This window comes from Palaemon carinicauda, chromosome 20 (genome assembly GCF_036898095.1).
Source record: "Palaemon carinicauda isolate YSFRI2023 chromosome 20, ASM3689809v2, whole genome shotgun sequence".
In the NCBI taxonomy this organism is placed as follows: Eukaryota; Metazoa; Arthropoda; class Malacostraca; order Decapoda; family Palaemonidae; genus Palaemon; species Palaemon carinicauda.
Window position 1 is genome coordinate 75,559,050 of NC_090744.1, and position 17,500 is coordinate 75,576,549.

Sequence of the window (17,500 nt, forward strand, 5' to 3'; positions counted from 1 at the left end):
CATCCGCAAACCCAATCTACTGGTACCATTGACAACACAAAACACATATTAAACAATCTTACCCTCCATTCAAGTACAGTCACACTCCCTTCCTTCAACATTTCAGCTCTCACACCACCCATGCCGGGTGCCTTTCCTTTTCTTGTTTCATCTAGTGCTCTCTTCACTTCCTCTCTTGTAATCTCTCTTATTTTCCTATCCCATCACTGGCACCTCAATATCTGCAACAGCAATTATATCTGCTTTCCTATTATCCTCAAAATTCAGTAAACTTTGAAAATTTTCTGCCCAACTTTTCCTTGCCTCTTCACCTTTTAACAGCCTTCCATTTCCATATGTCACTGTCTCTTCAATTATTGAACCAGCCTTCCTAACTCTTTTCACTTCTTTCCAAAACTTCTTTTTATTCTCTTCACATGAACGACCCATACCCTGAACCCACATCAGGTCAGCCGCCTTTTTATCCCAGTTACCTTGTGCTTTACTTCCACATTTTACTCTCTATATCTTTCCTACTTCTCTACAGTATTACTCTGCGGTCATACTTCAAGTGCCCTCTTTTTCTCTTCCACTTTTACCTTCACTCCTTCATTCCTCCATTCACTGCCCATCCTCATGCTGCCTCCAACCAACTTCTTGCTACACACCTCACAATCCCAACAAATTTTTATTTTACTAACTTCCACTCCACCTCCAAATTACCAATTTCTCTTAATCTCAATTGGTCATATGTCATTTTCAACCTTTTTTGATATTCACCTTTTACCTCCGGTTTTATTAACTCTTCAACCCTCACTAGCCCTATTTTACATCCCCTACTCTATTCTCCCACTCTTTTGTTACAACTGATTTTCCTTCCACTAAAAAATTATCAGACATACCGTTAGCCATACACCTAAATACGTGCACGTCTTTCAATATCCAAACATTCTTTAAGTTATCAGCACATAATCCATTAACTTCCTTTTTACCACTCTTCCATTTGCCACTCTTACCCATGTATACTTGTTTTTATCTTTCTTTATGAAAAAGCTAAAACTTATCCCCACTTCTTGATCAACACACATATCTACCAGTCTCTCACCACTCTCTTTTTCACCTGAGAGACGGAGTAAGTATATGTCGGGCAATGACGGTGAACATGACTGAGTATATATATATATATATATATATATATATATATATATATATATATATATATATATATATATATATATATATATATATATGCATATATATATATATATATATATATATATATATGCATATATATATATATATATATATATATATATATATATATATATATATATATATATATATATATATATACATATATATATATATATATATATATATATATATATATATATATATATATATATATATATATATATATATATGCATATATATATATATATATATATATATATATATATATATATATATATATATATATATATATATATGCATATATATATATATATATATATATATATATATATATATATATATATATATATATATATATATATATATATATATATATATATATATATATATATATATATATATACTGTATATATGTGTGTGTGTATACTCAGTCATGTTCACTATCATTTCCAGACATAATTACTCTGTCTCTTCCCGTCCCTTGGATAAGGGGAGAGGGAGTGGTCATACCGTTGTCAGAGAGCGATAGCCCAGGATTTACATTTAGAAAAAAATAATATATCATAAATATGTGAGTTTCTATATGTGTTTGTGTCTGTGTGTTTGTGATATTTAGCTGCTTTTTCTGACAGGTTCTGTACACTAGCAAAAGTATATTCTACAATGAAAACAAAGAGAGACTCGTTCGGGAGTGACTTCTCCTTACAATATCATTTTATTTTAGAAAATATAAACTACATTGAAAGAATATAAGTTATTGCGTCTATATTTAGAGAGAGAAAAAAAAACTTTCATTCTGCTATTATGTTTCACTTGCAAAGCTTTATTTGTGAGTCTCTAACAACACCTCATATTGGGTAAGATGTCTCGCTCCTCCTATGAACCCCCACCCCATGAACATGAGATAAATTGATATAAACTAGAAGGCACCTGACAATCAACTGACAATTTAGTAACTTTATCTTTCTTGTTCAGCAGAGTGTGACAGTCTAGATCTCTCTTGGATGTTCATATCTGACGTTGCATGCAACTTTCAAACTTCGAGTTCTAAAAGTTATTACGAAGCGGATATGAATTCTAGTCTTATTACCCGTTTAAATTAGTTTTCAGTTATTGAGTAACTTGCATTGTCAATTTTAAATAGAAGGAAATTCCAAAAGATATATTTTCCTAATGATGTTAATTTCGGACATGACAATAATAAAGAATTTTTGGTAAAGGATCATTCTTGTTTAAACTTTTTGTGGGAATTTATTAACATATACTGGAAAAAGAAAATGTATTTTTGCTTTTGTTTTTTCAATGATTTTTATTAGTGAGATATAATGAGAATAATTGTAGGATGAGGCAAAGGCCCTTTTTTATGTTTCGATGGTAAGACCATATATAATTACGACCACCCACCCCAAAAAAAACTCTCTTCAGATGATAAATAAAAAAAAAGTGTCGGTATGGCTACAAATTAATTAAAATTAAAATTATCCCACCAATATATAGAAATATATATATATATATATATATATATATATATATATATATATATATATATATATATATATATATATATATATATATATATATATATATATATATATATATCTATATATATATATATATATATATATATATATGTATATATATATATATATATATATATATATATATATATATATATATATATATATATATATATGTATGTATATATATAGATATATATATATATATATATATATATATATATATATATATATATATATATATATATATATATATATATATATATATATATATATATATATATATATATATATATATATATATATATAGATTTATTTTTTGGTTTGGAATAAATTTCAAATGTTTTATAACCTATCAGTGATTCCTGAATCCTAAGAAAAAATAAACAAATGTCGATGTATAGCTAATTATGACTCAAATATACGTAATCAGACAATGATATTGAAAATCATATGGAACGTAAATAATAAAATACAACCCTTTTCACTGTTCTGGTCAGGCGTTTTCGAGAGTCCAGCATAAAAAGCTTACCTAACGAAATCCCTGTGAAATCAATGACGTTCCTTACTTAGGTTAAATTGAATGTACATATGAATTGGTAACTTGTTAAAGAATAGTTGTTACCTTTGTCAAAAATACAGATTATCATAATAGGGTAATTGATAAAGAATATTTGTTACCCTGGTAAAGATATAATTTCATCAAAGTAGTTATTAATGTGCACATTAAAACAATTCCTGGTACACACACACACACACACACACACACACATATATATATATATATATATATATATATATATATATATATATATATATATATATATATATATATATATATATATATATATATATATATATATATATATATATATATATATATATATATATATATATATTTTATATATATATATATATATATATATATATATATATATATATATATATATATATATATATATATATATATATATATATATATGTATATAGGTTTATAGGGCTTATATATTTTACAAGATGCCCAATAGATACTTTTTTTTTCAAATATACGGCTACAATATTTTATTAGGTGGCCAAAATACACTTTTTTAAAATGTTTATAAAATGCAATGTCTTAGAGTCTCTTCAACTACATATTACTAGCTTACTGACCGATTTTCACACAATTTACAGTCCCAGACAATTTTTACCCCCCCCAGGTCAAGTGAAATGGCCAATTTCAAACGGCTCTAAATGTAAATGCTTTCAAAGCAAATGGAATGTTGTCTGGAAATGGCAAAACGTTCCTCTGGAGCTCCACCTGTTTTTGCCTTAACCTACGCCAAACAAAGATGTTAACGGCGATAAAAATCATCACCGTAACTCTGAATGATGCCAGTAACACGTAGAAACGAAGATTCCCCCCTGCATAAGTTGATGACGGGTGGTCCATTTCGGTTAATTTTATCAACCGATTAACCACGTGTGCGTTTATGGGAGAGGTAAGGATGGGATTGTAGTGGTCCATGCAAAATTTGCGAAGTAGGTCCGTTCCCTGAAGATAGTGTTAATTCCTTGGACCATGTAATTCGTGGACATACCGATGTAACCTTCAGCAGCAACAAAGACCTGGGAGTGGGACGTGGATCCGTCTAGTCATGATACATTGAAGCCGGCCTTGTCGTATCGTATCCACGAGACGTTGTTCAATCTGCAATTGAATTTATTATCATCAAAAGGATAAAGTTTTTTCAGACAATCTTCATATGTGTGGGAGATAGCACCGTTTAGCACTATACCTAACTCGCATGAATCCATTGATATATGATGGAATTCAAAAGGAGTCAGCTGTATATACTTTATTATTCATTGCTTCTGAACAGGGAGTTAATTTATCTAATTCTCTAATGACTGTATATGTTTCCTTATCAGGGGAAATCAATACGTGTCCTGTCAAATTGGGTATTACTGGACTTGAGTTATTCGTCATGAAAGTCGGGAATGGTGATATCTTGTATGATTGCCAGGCATCGGAAGAATCAAAGTGAACTATAATCATGATCCTGTAATTTTCAACGCTTACTGTAATTAGGCTATAATAAAATTCTAACTTATGGGCGTCTAACAAAGGAACATAACCTATTTTCTTCCATCCGTTCTTCAAAATTAACATTAAGTCTTTCATTGGCAAAAGATGTGGTGATAAAACACCTTTAGTTGCTATCGTGATAGCTTCCGCATAATCTTTTGATTTTTCAATAAAATGTGCAATTTTATTATGGATATGATCTATTTTTTAATTATAATACGTTAATGTTGCCAGCAAGTCTTGTACTTCCATAATCTGACTGATATTACTAGAATGTTCATTCACCAAACTCATAATTTGATTAATTGATGTTAATTGATTCCTTAGTTCTGATGAAACTAGTTCGTTTTCATGTTCTAAAAACTCAATTTTCTTATTTTGATTACTGATTTTAAGATGATTTTGAATTCCTAAGCCTGAACTTGCAACAGATCCAAAGATGTTTAGTGCAGCAAAAATATTCGGGTGACGTCTTTCAAGGTTAGTGCGTCGCACTGTCCACATCATTAGGTCACGAGCCAGAGCTTCTGCCTCGTCAGTCTTATTTTACAAGTCGTATGATAGCATTTCTGCTACACTTAGTGTTGGTTCAAGCGAACTCTCTGTATTCAAAGGAAAATGTCGTTTATGCATTTCATTTAATGAAGCAGCAAACCTTGAAAGGTCGCTCTTTAAGCTAGTGACATCATTCTCTGGAAGGAAAATAGCTTGCATATTTACTTCTATAATTATATTGCCTGCTGTAATAAAAGCGCCTTCTGTTCTCTCTACTAAAGTGCTATATTTATTATCTATATTTCTAATTTTAGGGCTCTTCCCACACAAAAAAAATGTCTGAGTGAACAATATCACTCCTAACAACAAAAACTTCATTTTAGAAACCTTCAATGAGAAAGATATATGTAATTACTCCCGTATGAAGAAGAAAACAAAATGTTTACATACAAATATTATACAAGTTTCATAGATACAAAAATTTCCCTCACTTCCTTCTCTCTTATTTTAATTTCTTATGAGAGCCAATGGCATAATTTCTCATCAGTGGGTTGGGATACCTTTTGAACTCTAAATGTAGTGGCCGTTAATGTTTCCAAAATTTTAAATGGGCCTTCAAACTTAGGTGTCAGTTCGTAATTGAGTCCTGTATGTATACATTATCACCCACGGTATATGTTTTAGTTGGCTTCGCTATTTTATCATGATTCCTTTACATTATAATTTGTGATTCTTCTAAATTCTTTCGTAGGATATCATAACGACTTATGCTTGCATTTATAACTTCTTTTAAAGGATTTGATAAATTAGTTGTAGGCGTTAATACATGGAAAGGCGTTGTAGCTGGGATACCATACAATGCCTCATGCGGCGACATTTTAATAGATACATGATATGAGTGATTCACAGTACTTAGTGCTGCAGGTATTGCAATATCCCACCTGGGGTATGATCCCCCTAGTATAACTCTTAATATGTTTAAAACCTTCCTATTCGCTCTTTCCACCAGCCCATTCGTCTCTGGGTGATAGATCATGGTATTGATTTTCTTTATGCTAAGGAATTCACACAATGAGTTAAGGAAATGATTATTGAATTTTCCACCCGAGTCTGAGATTATCATCTGTGGAATTCCATGTTTACAAATGTAGCACTCGTAAAACTTCCTAGCGCATTAAATCACGGTTTTAGTTTTAAGCGCTATCAGTTCTGTATATCGAGTCGAAGCATCTATAATTACTAAGAGGTGCTTATTTCCTCTGTCTGAATCTTAAAATCCTGTTAATAAATCAAAATGTATTCTTTCAAAGGGTTGATTGGGCACGGGATAAGCCCCTAGGCTAACAGGTGTTTTCTTGTGCCCTTTATTTTCCTGACAACTGCGACAATTAGCTATGTGCTTTTTTATATCTGTAAGCATCGTATGCAAATAAAACAATGATTTGGCTTTCTGTGACGTTATGGAGAACCCCGGGTGTTCATGCAATGGATTTGCATGCAATCAATTTAGGACAGTGGGTATAAGTGAGATTGGTACGTCTACCTGGTCGTTAGTCGCCTGTGGTGTATTGCGGGTTTTCCTTGTTACGGATCTACACAGAATATTATCTTTGATTATATAATTCTGCTGCATATACTTTATATATTCCTTTTCCTTAGGATTTCCTTTGAAAGCATTTATGATTTTTTCTAATTTCTGATCTTTTCTTTGCTCAGTCTGTAATAGTTCAGTGCTCCAGCCTAGATCTTCCTGTTCAGATACTGTTTTAACAATAGGCATGGATGTTGATATATCTATTAATTCAGCTAATGGCTTCGTACAAGATGACATGGGGTTGCGTGATAATGCATCAGCAAAGATATTTGCTTTCCCAGGTAAATACCCGATCTTCGCGCCAAAGTCTTGGATGATCATATGCCACCGAGTTCGTTTGGGGCTGTGACTAAAGCCTTTAAAGAAGTCGGTTAGGGGCTTATGATCAGTAAGAACCTTGACGGGATAATCGTATATTATGAACCTAAAATTCACTAGTGAATTAAATAGCTAGCCCTTCCTTGTCTATTACTGTGTATTTACTTTCGGAAGGTCTCAGTTTATGTGAATAAAAAGCTATCAGGAAAAACTGTCTGTCATATTGCTGAAGAAATACCCAACTTATTCCTAAGTCTGAGGCGTCTGTTGCAATGAAGAATTCCTTACCGAAGTCAGGAAATTTTAAGATAGGAGAACTACACAGTTCATTTTTCAAAGTATTAAACGCCTGTTAATGCTGCTCAGAACATATGAAATCTACGCCCTTCTTCGAAAGGTCAGTTAAGGGAGCGGCTATTTTTTAATAATTGCGTATAAAACGCCTGTAATATCCACTACACCCCAGAAATTGGTGTTTTCCCTTGACTTTAGTAGGTATCGGAAAGTTACGGATAGCCGACACCCTATCGTGGACTACTTTAAGACCTTGGCTAGACATCGTAAAACCTAAATAGACTAATTCTGTTTTGAAGAATTCACACTTACTAATCTTTACCCTTAAGTTATGCTGTCTTAGTCTCTGTAGCACTATAGTCAATTTTTTTTAGCGAGGCATATTTGCACCGACTCGCAGCGGTGCCCTTTTAGCTCGGAAAAGTTTCCTGATCGCTGATTGGTTGGACAAGATAATTCTAACCAATCAGCGATCAGGAAACTTCGAACTAAAAAGGCACTGTTGCGAGTCGGTGCAAATCTGCCTCGCTAAAAGAAATGAAATATAGTTCCAGTTTACGTAGATGTTCTTCTAAGGTATTAGAAAAAATTACAAGGTCGTCCATATAGGCATGCAATATGTCCCCTAACAAGTCTCCATACACTATGTTAATCATTGTAGTAAATGTTATGGGAGCACAACGTAAACCAAAAGGCATACGGTAAAAATTCATAATGTCCCCTGGCTGTGCTGAAGGCAGTGTATGGGATACCATTTTTTTCTAATGATTTCTGGTGAAAGCCTTTAAGTAAGTCCAAACTGGTAAAATCTTTGTTCTCACCTAGCAAAGATAAAATATCGTCAGTACATGGCACTGGGAAATGATCAGGAATCGTTTCCTCATTTAAGCGACGAAAGTCTACGCAGATACGCCATGTTCGATCTTTTTTCGGTACAACTATTAATGAAAAATTATAAGGGTTGTTTGATTTCCTAATGACTCCTTCTTCTAGCATTTTACCTACTTCATCATTTATCTCATTTTGGAATTTCATAGGGAGCCTGTACGAGGGTACATAGATAATTTTCTGCTTGTCTTTTAACCTTATTTGATGTTCTATGACATCTGTTTTATATAAGGATCCATTCGTAGTGGAGAAAACATCATGATATTTAGTTAAAAGTCCAAAAAATTTCTGCTGAATTTCCTCTTCTTTAATGTCTTTATGGATTTTATTTCTAATAGATTGCAAAAGGATTTCATCCGCAACTGATTGAGCGTGATTGATTTCAGCGACAGTAAGAATACGATGTTTATAAACCTCTACATGCATGATATGTTGATTTTTGTAAATTACTAAAGTGGTATTTAAATGATTACAGACTTCAATATTACATTGTTGTTGAGAGCTGACTGTATAAATAGCTTGTGTGACGGACAATCCGTTAGTTTTCAAAGTGTCAGAAAGGATTGATATTTCAGATCCCGGCAAAGTTTTCTTTACTCGCACTATTATATTCGAAGTTACATTCGGCTTGATAGATTGCGTGCAAGATGATATTACGGGTGAACGAGAATTCTGTTGGGTCGCGTATATTATTTCTTTATTCTTGAGACAAGTGATTGGTTCTTCAACGTACATTACTGTTTTATTTGACGTCTCCTTTTTATCCAAAACTGATTATAAGGTTTTAAAACATTTATATAATTTTCCTTTGATATACACGCCGTGTTTGGCAGGGGCTAAGATAATGCTTTGATTGCCCAAAGACGGGTATCCTATAATCACAGTTGGATACATATCAATGCTTTGTACAACAATAAAGGTATCGGCAAAAGTGCGCTTACCAACCTTGTACTGAACATGAGTTACTACTATTACATTTAATTCATTATTTCCTATACCCGAGAGCCTTAGTCCAGACTTCTCTAAAGGGAAGTTCGAAAATAACAAATGATGAGTCCTCAAATCCATGATATTACATGGACTACCAGAGTCAAAAAACAATATGAAGGATCGGTGTTCTAAATTTACAGCATATAATGTTGTTCATAGCTCATTTTGGCTTAATATTGCGTGAATTTGTTGCAAATATACGGGAACCTGCACTGATTTATTTGATTCGGCAGTTAGTAGGTTGGCCAGGGCACCACCCACCCGTTGAGATACTAACACTAGTATGCTATGGGGTCTTTTGACTGGACAGATAGTACTACATTGGATCCTTCTCTCCGGTTATGGTTCATTTTCCTTTTGCCTATACACTCACACACCGAATAGTCTGGCCTATTCTTTACATATTCTCCTCTGTCCTCGTACACCTGACAACACTGAGATTACTAAACAATTCTTCTTACTGCACTGTCATTGTTCAGTGGCCACTTTCCTCTTTGTAAGGGTAGAAGAGACTCTTTAGCTGTGATAAGCAGCTCTTCTAGGAGAAGGACACTCCAAAATCAAACCATTGTTCTCTAATCTTGGGTAATGCCATAGCCTCTGTACAATGGTCTTCCACTGTCTTGGGTTAGAGTTCTCTTGCTTGAGGGTACACTTGGGCACACTGTTCTATCTTAAATCTTATTTCTCTTCCTCTTGTTTTGTTTAAGTTTTTATAGTTTATAAAGTGATATTTATTTTAATGTTGTTGCTCTTCTTGAAATATTTTATTTTTCCTTGTTCCCTTTCCTCACTGAGCTATTTTCCCAGTTGGAGCCCCTGGGCTTATAGCATCCTGCTTTTCCAATTAGGGTTGTAGCTTAGCAATTAATAATAATAATAATAATAATAATAATAATAATAATAATAATAATAATAATAAATTATTAAACGGATTATTTGATACAAAGGGTGTTGATATGAATGACCCAACATCACTCTCTTCCCCATTGGAGTTAATTATGTGCTATTTGCTTTGCTTTGCACATTCTGAAAATTCGTTTGACCTTGCGAGTTCTGGCTAGACGGCCCCGGAACAGAGTTATTTGAAGCACTATTAGTTTGTTTTTTATTTTTTACTGCATTGGTGTTTAGCTGTTTCTTCTTACTGAGGATTTTTATTTTTATTTCCATAAGGAATTGACTGCGGAATTGACTGTGTTTCTAGGATTCTGTTGTTGATTACGCGAGTAGCATCGATTATATGGATGAGTTGAACTATTATGTATCGAACAGAATCGCGTTCTGCAGTCTGCAATCAAGTGACCTTGACGTTTGCAATTATAACACGTCATCCCTGCAACTTGATTATTATTAACTACATTTACTGATTGTGGCTTAGTTTAATTTTTTGCAAAATCTTGAGTAAACAAGGGATCAATATCAGTACACTTAGACATGTGTTATTTATCTGTTTATATACATCTGATTCTGTACTTTCGGGCATTAGTTTTTATCAAAACACCACACTAAAGCGTCTGGCAACATAATTGTCATGCAAGTAAAATACATTAATTGTAAGAAATCTTTCACGGCGATGATATCTCCTGTAACCCATGTGGAATTACCTAAAATATTCATTAAGCCTGTCGGCAATGAGAGCAGCTCGTTTTATAACATTAAGCTGAGTCATAGAGGCTTGATTAAGTGTATTTCTTAATGTCAAAACTACATCTAAAGCTTCCTCACCCCCACAGATTGTACGTAGCCTAACTTTGAAATCGTCCCATGTAACTGCCTCTTGAAAAGAAACTCCTCTAAGATATGCGCTCGCGTCTCCTTTAGCAAAGTCTATAAAACTTTTAGCTTGTTGTAAATGTACGGATGGGTCTGTTATATGTTTTGCGTTTAAATGAGCGTCTACTGATGATATGCATGACTCAACATTCTGAGGCAAGAACCTATTGACCCGACCTTGACAAGGAAGGATAGCTGATCTAGCACTCACTAAAGTTATTACGGGAGCGGGGTTACTTGGTCCGGGAGTGGGGTTACTAGGATTCACAGGAGGTGTCATGTTTACTTTAACTTTTTTTCTATCTCTACGATTCCTTGCGCTCCTATCAAAATCTGTATATGAATACAGACGTCCACTGCGTAAACGCATAAGCACTATACGATAAAGATATGTTGTAGATTATAATAAGATCCCCCAAAATAATATTTCCCGAGATCTTCTGAAAGAAAAGGGAATTAGCACAAAAAGAGAAAATTCTAGACGAGAATTCAAAGTTGAATATAGATTCTTTTAATGAAGGAAAATTAAGATTGCCAAAATAACTCACCCCAGCAATAATGGACGATTGACTCATGAAATAAAATACTTCACTGCAAAAAACTGAATGAATAAAGAATGTACTTAGCTTCTGTATATATTGGCGAAGATTGATAACGTCATTTCCTCTCTCTCTCTGGTTTTGCAAGAGTTTAGCTGGGTGATGAATGTTTCTACTTGATTTCCCGTCGTGCGTTGTTGAATGTTTTTCATCTGGATGTGATTCTTGAATGTTTGTTCAGTAAACGTTGATATAGTTGAAGGACATTACTTCGTCTTCTTAAGATGTTTTAATGATGTATGTTGATTGAAGATCCAGTTCCTCATTTTATATATGATTTATAGTTGATATTCGATGAGTTCATTACTTCGGTAGACGTAGATACTTCGTCGAAATTGTATATTCATTACTTTTTTAACTGCTAATTATTTCAGTTGTAATCTCTGGTTGTTATAGTTGTAATCTCTGGTTGTTAAAGTTGTAACCGCTACCACCAATTGTTGGTGTGAGAATGTTATACGCACACATTCGTTATTCTCTCTCCTATATCTTCAACGTGATATAGTCAAAGATAATTAACTTAAAAAAAATTCATTAACTCCATCAATGGAGTATGGATCGTTTGGTTGGAAGACCATTCCGTTTGAAAGGATAAAAAGAACTGGTTTAACATAGGTTTGCGTTGATAACGTAACATTAGTTATCTCAGCATTTAGTACAAATATGATCACATAGGATTATAATCGGAAGCCATCTGGTTCCGGTGTAGAGATTAAAAGGTCAACTGTTTCTCACGGGATGCTTGTGACATGTTGACAATACATAAATAAATGTTACCTATGCAATGATTTAGCTTGGTCTTACTTTCGCTTCCTGTTATGGCTGTTGTTCACACACTCCTAACTCTCCAATGATCCCTTGGGTCATGGGTTTATAATATATACACTACATATATATATATATATTTATATATATATATATATATATATATATATATATATATATATATATATATATATATATATATATATATATATATATATATATATATATATATATATATATATATATATATATATATATATATATATATATATATATATATATATATATGTTTGTGTTTGTGTGTGTGTGCGTGCGCGCGCGTGTGTGTGTGTGTGTGTGTGTAGGTGTGTGTGCTTGTGTGCTTTCGTTAAGCTGTTAATTTTCACTCCCCAATCACCTCTTAGATTTATAAAAGAACTGAAGAGTATAAAAAAAGACATCATTTTATATCCTTTTTAATTTTCTTTTGTTATTTTCTATCATCTTCTTAAATTTGAGATTTTATCATTCTAATACTTATATAATTCTTATAAAACTGTTTAAAACTTATAAAATATTCCGAACAAGGTTCTACTTCCATTATTCATACCCCTTTACATATTAAAAGAAATTATTATATCAAAGCATTCATTAGTGAAGGTATATACTTAAACTTAGTTGATTATGATAATGGTGATGATGATACCATTAGCGGCGTAGTACTAGAAAACTAATTAATTCAATGTACTGCTCATATAGATATTATTAGTACTTTTCTGAGAGCAACAATTCACTAGCATTTTATCAGGTGGTGAAATGTGTTGTACGTAACTTTATCCTATGTGACTAAGCACCAGTACCTTGTTTTATGCAGGGGAGGAACATAGGCATTAGAAGTTGCTGATAATGCCTTTTCTCAGAGATAAGAATGTTTTTATACGTTTCCTGTAATAGTTATTTCGCTATTTTTGCTATAGGAGAGGCATTCCAGTGATAGCCACATATCCTTTCTACTCTTTGATCCACAAGTTCTTAATAATTACAGGCTAACTTTATCATAACTTTGATACCATTACCTATTTAATGAACCTAGGTGGGTTTTGATTAGAAATTCATGTTGATGATAGTAACATCAGAAAAGCCTTATATACTTCCAATCACAGATTCACTCAAAAGAGAATATTTTATAATCCTTGACCACTGCTGGCCTAAATACCATTGATAGGTATTGTGTTGATTCTTCATAACCTTTATGGGACTCTGAATAGTTTGGAGTCATTTTGTAATGATGAAATTATGCCAGAACTCCTTTACTGAGAAGTAATATGCTCAGGGATACCAGATCTCACTATTCATACCGGTAGTAGGGCAGATGTACCTGAGGGTGATGATACAGTTTCCATAAAATGGCTTCAAACCAATGAATAGAGCTGTCTATAACAGTAAACAGGTAATAATGTCTTTGCCATGTGGGTAGGATATCTTCTTTATCAACGTGAATGTAAGCAAAATGATGCTGAGGTAAAATAAATGAGCCCACTACTTAATCTGTGTGTGGATGTACCTTTTAGGTTTGACAAGAAGTACATGTGTGGACCAAATCTTTAACATCTTTAGTAATGCCATGATAAATGAGGTTCATCTGCAGTAGCTATGCAACAGCATGGCACAAGGGATGGGAAGGCTATGGATGAAATCAAACACCTGCCAGTGCATGGGAGCAGGTATCCATGGTCTAAGTCAACCAGTACTGACGTCACAGAAGAGGGTGGTGTTGAAGTCATCGAGAGGGATGTCTTCCCGTCGGAATTATATGTAAGAAGTCCTATAAGATTGGTACTCTGGATATTCTTGCTAGGTGCCTGGCAAGGAATTGTAAGTCAATCCCAGGTGAATGGCGGCCGATATGTTTCTTGACAGGGCATCAGCAACAGAATTTATCTTCCCCAGAACAGTTTGAAGAGTACAGTTGCATTCAGACAAGGCGGAGAGATGTCGATGTTGACGGATGGATCAGGTGAGTGAAGGCTTGTACTAGATGCATGTGGTCGTTGCCAATGTTGAAGAGAGGAAAGTGACCGACAGCTAAGTACACTGTCATCAATTTGAGGTCGAATGTAGAGTAGCCTTAATTTGCCTTGGACAGTTTTCTCCTGAAGAAGTCCATTAGGTGGGGCAAGTTGTTGACCACCTGCTTAAGTATTTCACCAATAGCGTAGTCGTTGAAAATTATTGGAGAGAATGAGAAGTGCATGTGGCACAGGAAACATGAGAACGGCGATAATTGATAGGACATTGCAGAAGGCAGCTTCTTAAAGTGGACCCAACTTTCTTTCTTTTAGAGTAGGCTTGAGATAGGCGAGGAGATTGGCAAGTGTGGCAGGGATAGCTTGCAGGGAACATTGATAATAGTTGATCATGCCCTAGAATTCTTGAAATACTTTGGTAATCGAGGGCATGGGGATGTTCTGAATAGCTGCTACCTTTTCCAGGAGGAATGCGGTGTCCTAAGAACGATACTTCATTTTTGTACCAGAGTGCGAGGTGGTTCTGTTTTAGGCAGTCAAGCATCGTGAGTAGGTTGCCGATGTGCTCCTCTTTGGAGGAAAAGAACATAAGTATGTCATCCCCGTAACATACATAGAAGGGAAGGTCCCATAAGATATTCTCCCCTAGAAGTTGAAAAGTAGCCCCATCGTTACTAACACCAGAACAGGAGTAATTGAAGATATATATACCAGAATCAATAAAGGTTAAAGTCTTAGGGATGTCTTTTTGTTTCATGGGCAACTGCTCATACCCGTTCAGGAGGTCGAGCGTGGAGAAATATTTTTTATTCAAGTAAGTGTTGACGTTGGTGATGTTTTGGAGGGGGTAGTAATCTGGTCCTGTCTTCAGGTTTAGGCCTCTATAATCCCCACACGGAGACAGTCAGCCATATTTATTTAGAGCTATGTGTAAGGGAATAACCAAGGGCTTGATGACTTTTCTCAAAGGCAAATTTCTTCCATTTCAGTGAACATCCATTTAGTGGCTGCGAAATGATCTGGTGAGAGACGCCTAAATCAGGCGATTACTGGGGGCCCCGTCGTCTTGATATAGGGATAAATACCATCTTTAGCGGAACCGTGGACGTTTGATGAAGTTCTGGATGGAAAAATTTCGGGTACGGCATGAGGAGTTGGGCGTAGGTATCCGTGAGTGCACTGATATGGAGAGCGAGGTTGGATGAGGTGGGTAGGATAGGTGTTTATTAGTAAGATTATGGGTTAACTAGCTGTTAGTGAGTAACATCAATCAGGATGTGATAATGTGAGAGGAAATCCACATCAAGAATTTGCAATGTGATGTCAGCAATGAGAAACTTCCATCAATGATAAGTGATTCTCTAATATAATGTTAGGTTCTCGTATCCATAAGTAAGTATCACAGATCCGTTGGCTGTTACCAAGTGGACGTCAGCAGATTAAGTCAGAGTAGGTCATGACCTGAAGAGTGGCCTCGGCAGAAGGGAATAGCAAGCACCTGTGCCTACCAAAAATGGCCCAACTATTTTACCTAACCTAAGAGAAAAAATTATTGACAGAAAAGGCCATTGCCACAATCATTGGCCTGCATAAATGTTTTTGGGCACTGAAAATCGTTCGATTATTTCTTTGAAGCAGCACCGGATTGGAGTGGTACTAGCATAACTGCAGCTGATGGCCAACAATAATTGGCTGCAGAGGTCATTCGTCAGGGTGTGAGTGAGTGGTGGTTGGTGGACAGCCCTGTGTCCGCTCCGACACATCACAGGGGGCTCTCTGTGTTCTACTGCATATAAGTCAGCTTCAGTCAATGCTGAACAGTTGTCCTCTTCATCAGGAGTGAAGAGGTTTTTGGAGGTCTTGGAGGTTGTGAAGTTTCTGTTCATAAGAGCATTAACTTTGGTCATCAGGTCATTTATGGGCAAAATATTGACATCTGGTATAGAAGCGTGTACTGGTTTGGGCAAGTATCGTACCTAAAGGGCAAAAAGTAGGTTCAAATCATGAGGAGAGCCATTTATGGAAGGTTGAAGATGAGCAATACAGGTTACTCCCTTAGGACAAGCAACAAATTTTCATTCCATAAAAGTTGTTGAAAGAGAGTACTCATTCAGGAGATATTTTTTTAGAGCTTCATACGCTATTGGGGTGTCCCCTTGCTCACAAAGCCAATTGGAGATTTCTTAGAAATTGGCCTCTGGGGTTGCCGTGAAAACTTAATATGCTTTGATGCTTGACTGAGTTAAACCCTTGATGCAAAATTGGACTTCTGCACAATGGAACCAGGTGAATGCTTTTCTGCTTGCAAAGGGTGGCAGTTTCGTTGAGGAGGTGTGTGCCAAAGAGGATTGTTTGGGGGACAGGTATCTTCAAACCGTAGGGAACAGCAGTGTGGGAGCAGGTGGGAGGTAACAGACACTCCATTGGTGCAGTTAAGGGAGGAAAAGTGACAACAAATAACTTTATTTCAACGTACAGAGAGCTTAAATACAAGATTCAGATCATTAAGGACACGTAAATTCAAACACAATATTTTCTTATAAGACAGGCTCTAACTGGTTCCGTTAACAGTAAGATATACAATAAAAAAACAAAAAAATACCATCACAGTGTAAAAGCCTATATGGAACACGTGCGGTACACATACTCAAAATAAGCTTGTTTGTCATCAGAGGCAGCTTCTCCTTGCAGAGAAACTCTCAGGTCTTAACATCCTTTCAAACTTATCGAAGAAGACGTTGATGACATTAAATCTTATTGTTTTGATGGGAGATGTGGTGGATATTCCTAGTTCTGGATCATCACCATACCATACCATTGAGCTGTATAAACATTCCATATATGGTGTTGGTATCCATTGCAATGCTCTTCATGCTGCCGCCACCTATACATTGAGTTAATAAAGAACCCATACTTTAGGCTAGCCTAATTTCAGGAAGTTATCACACTTTTTTGCTGTTATGTTGGGTTGGGTAGGATCTCTTTGCAGCCTAGTCAATGCCAGTCTAACTCGAAGC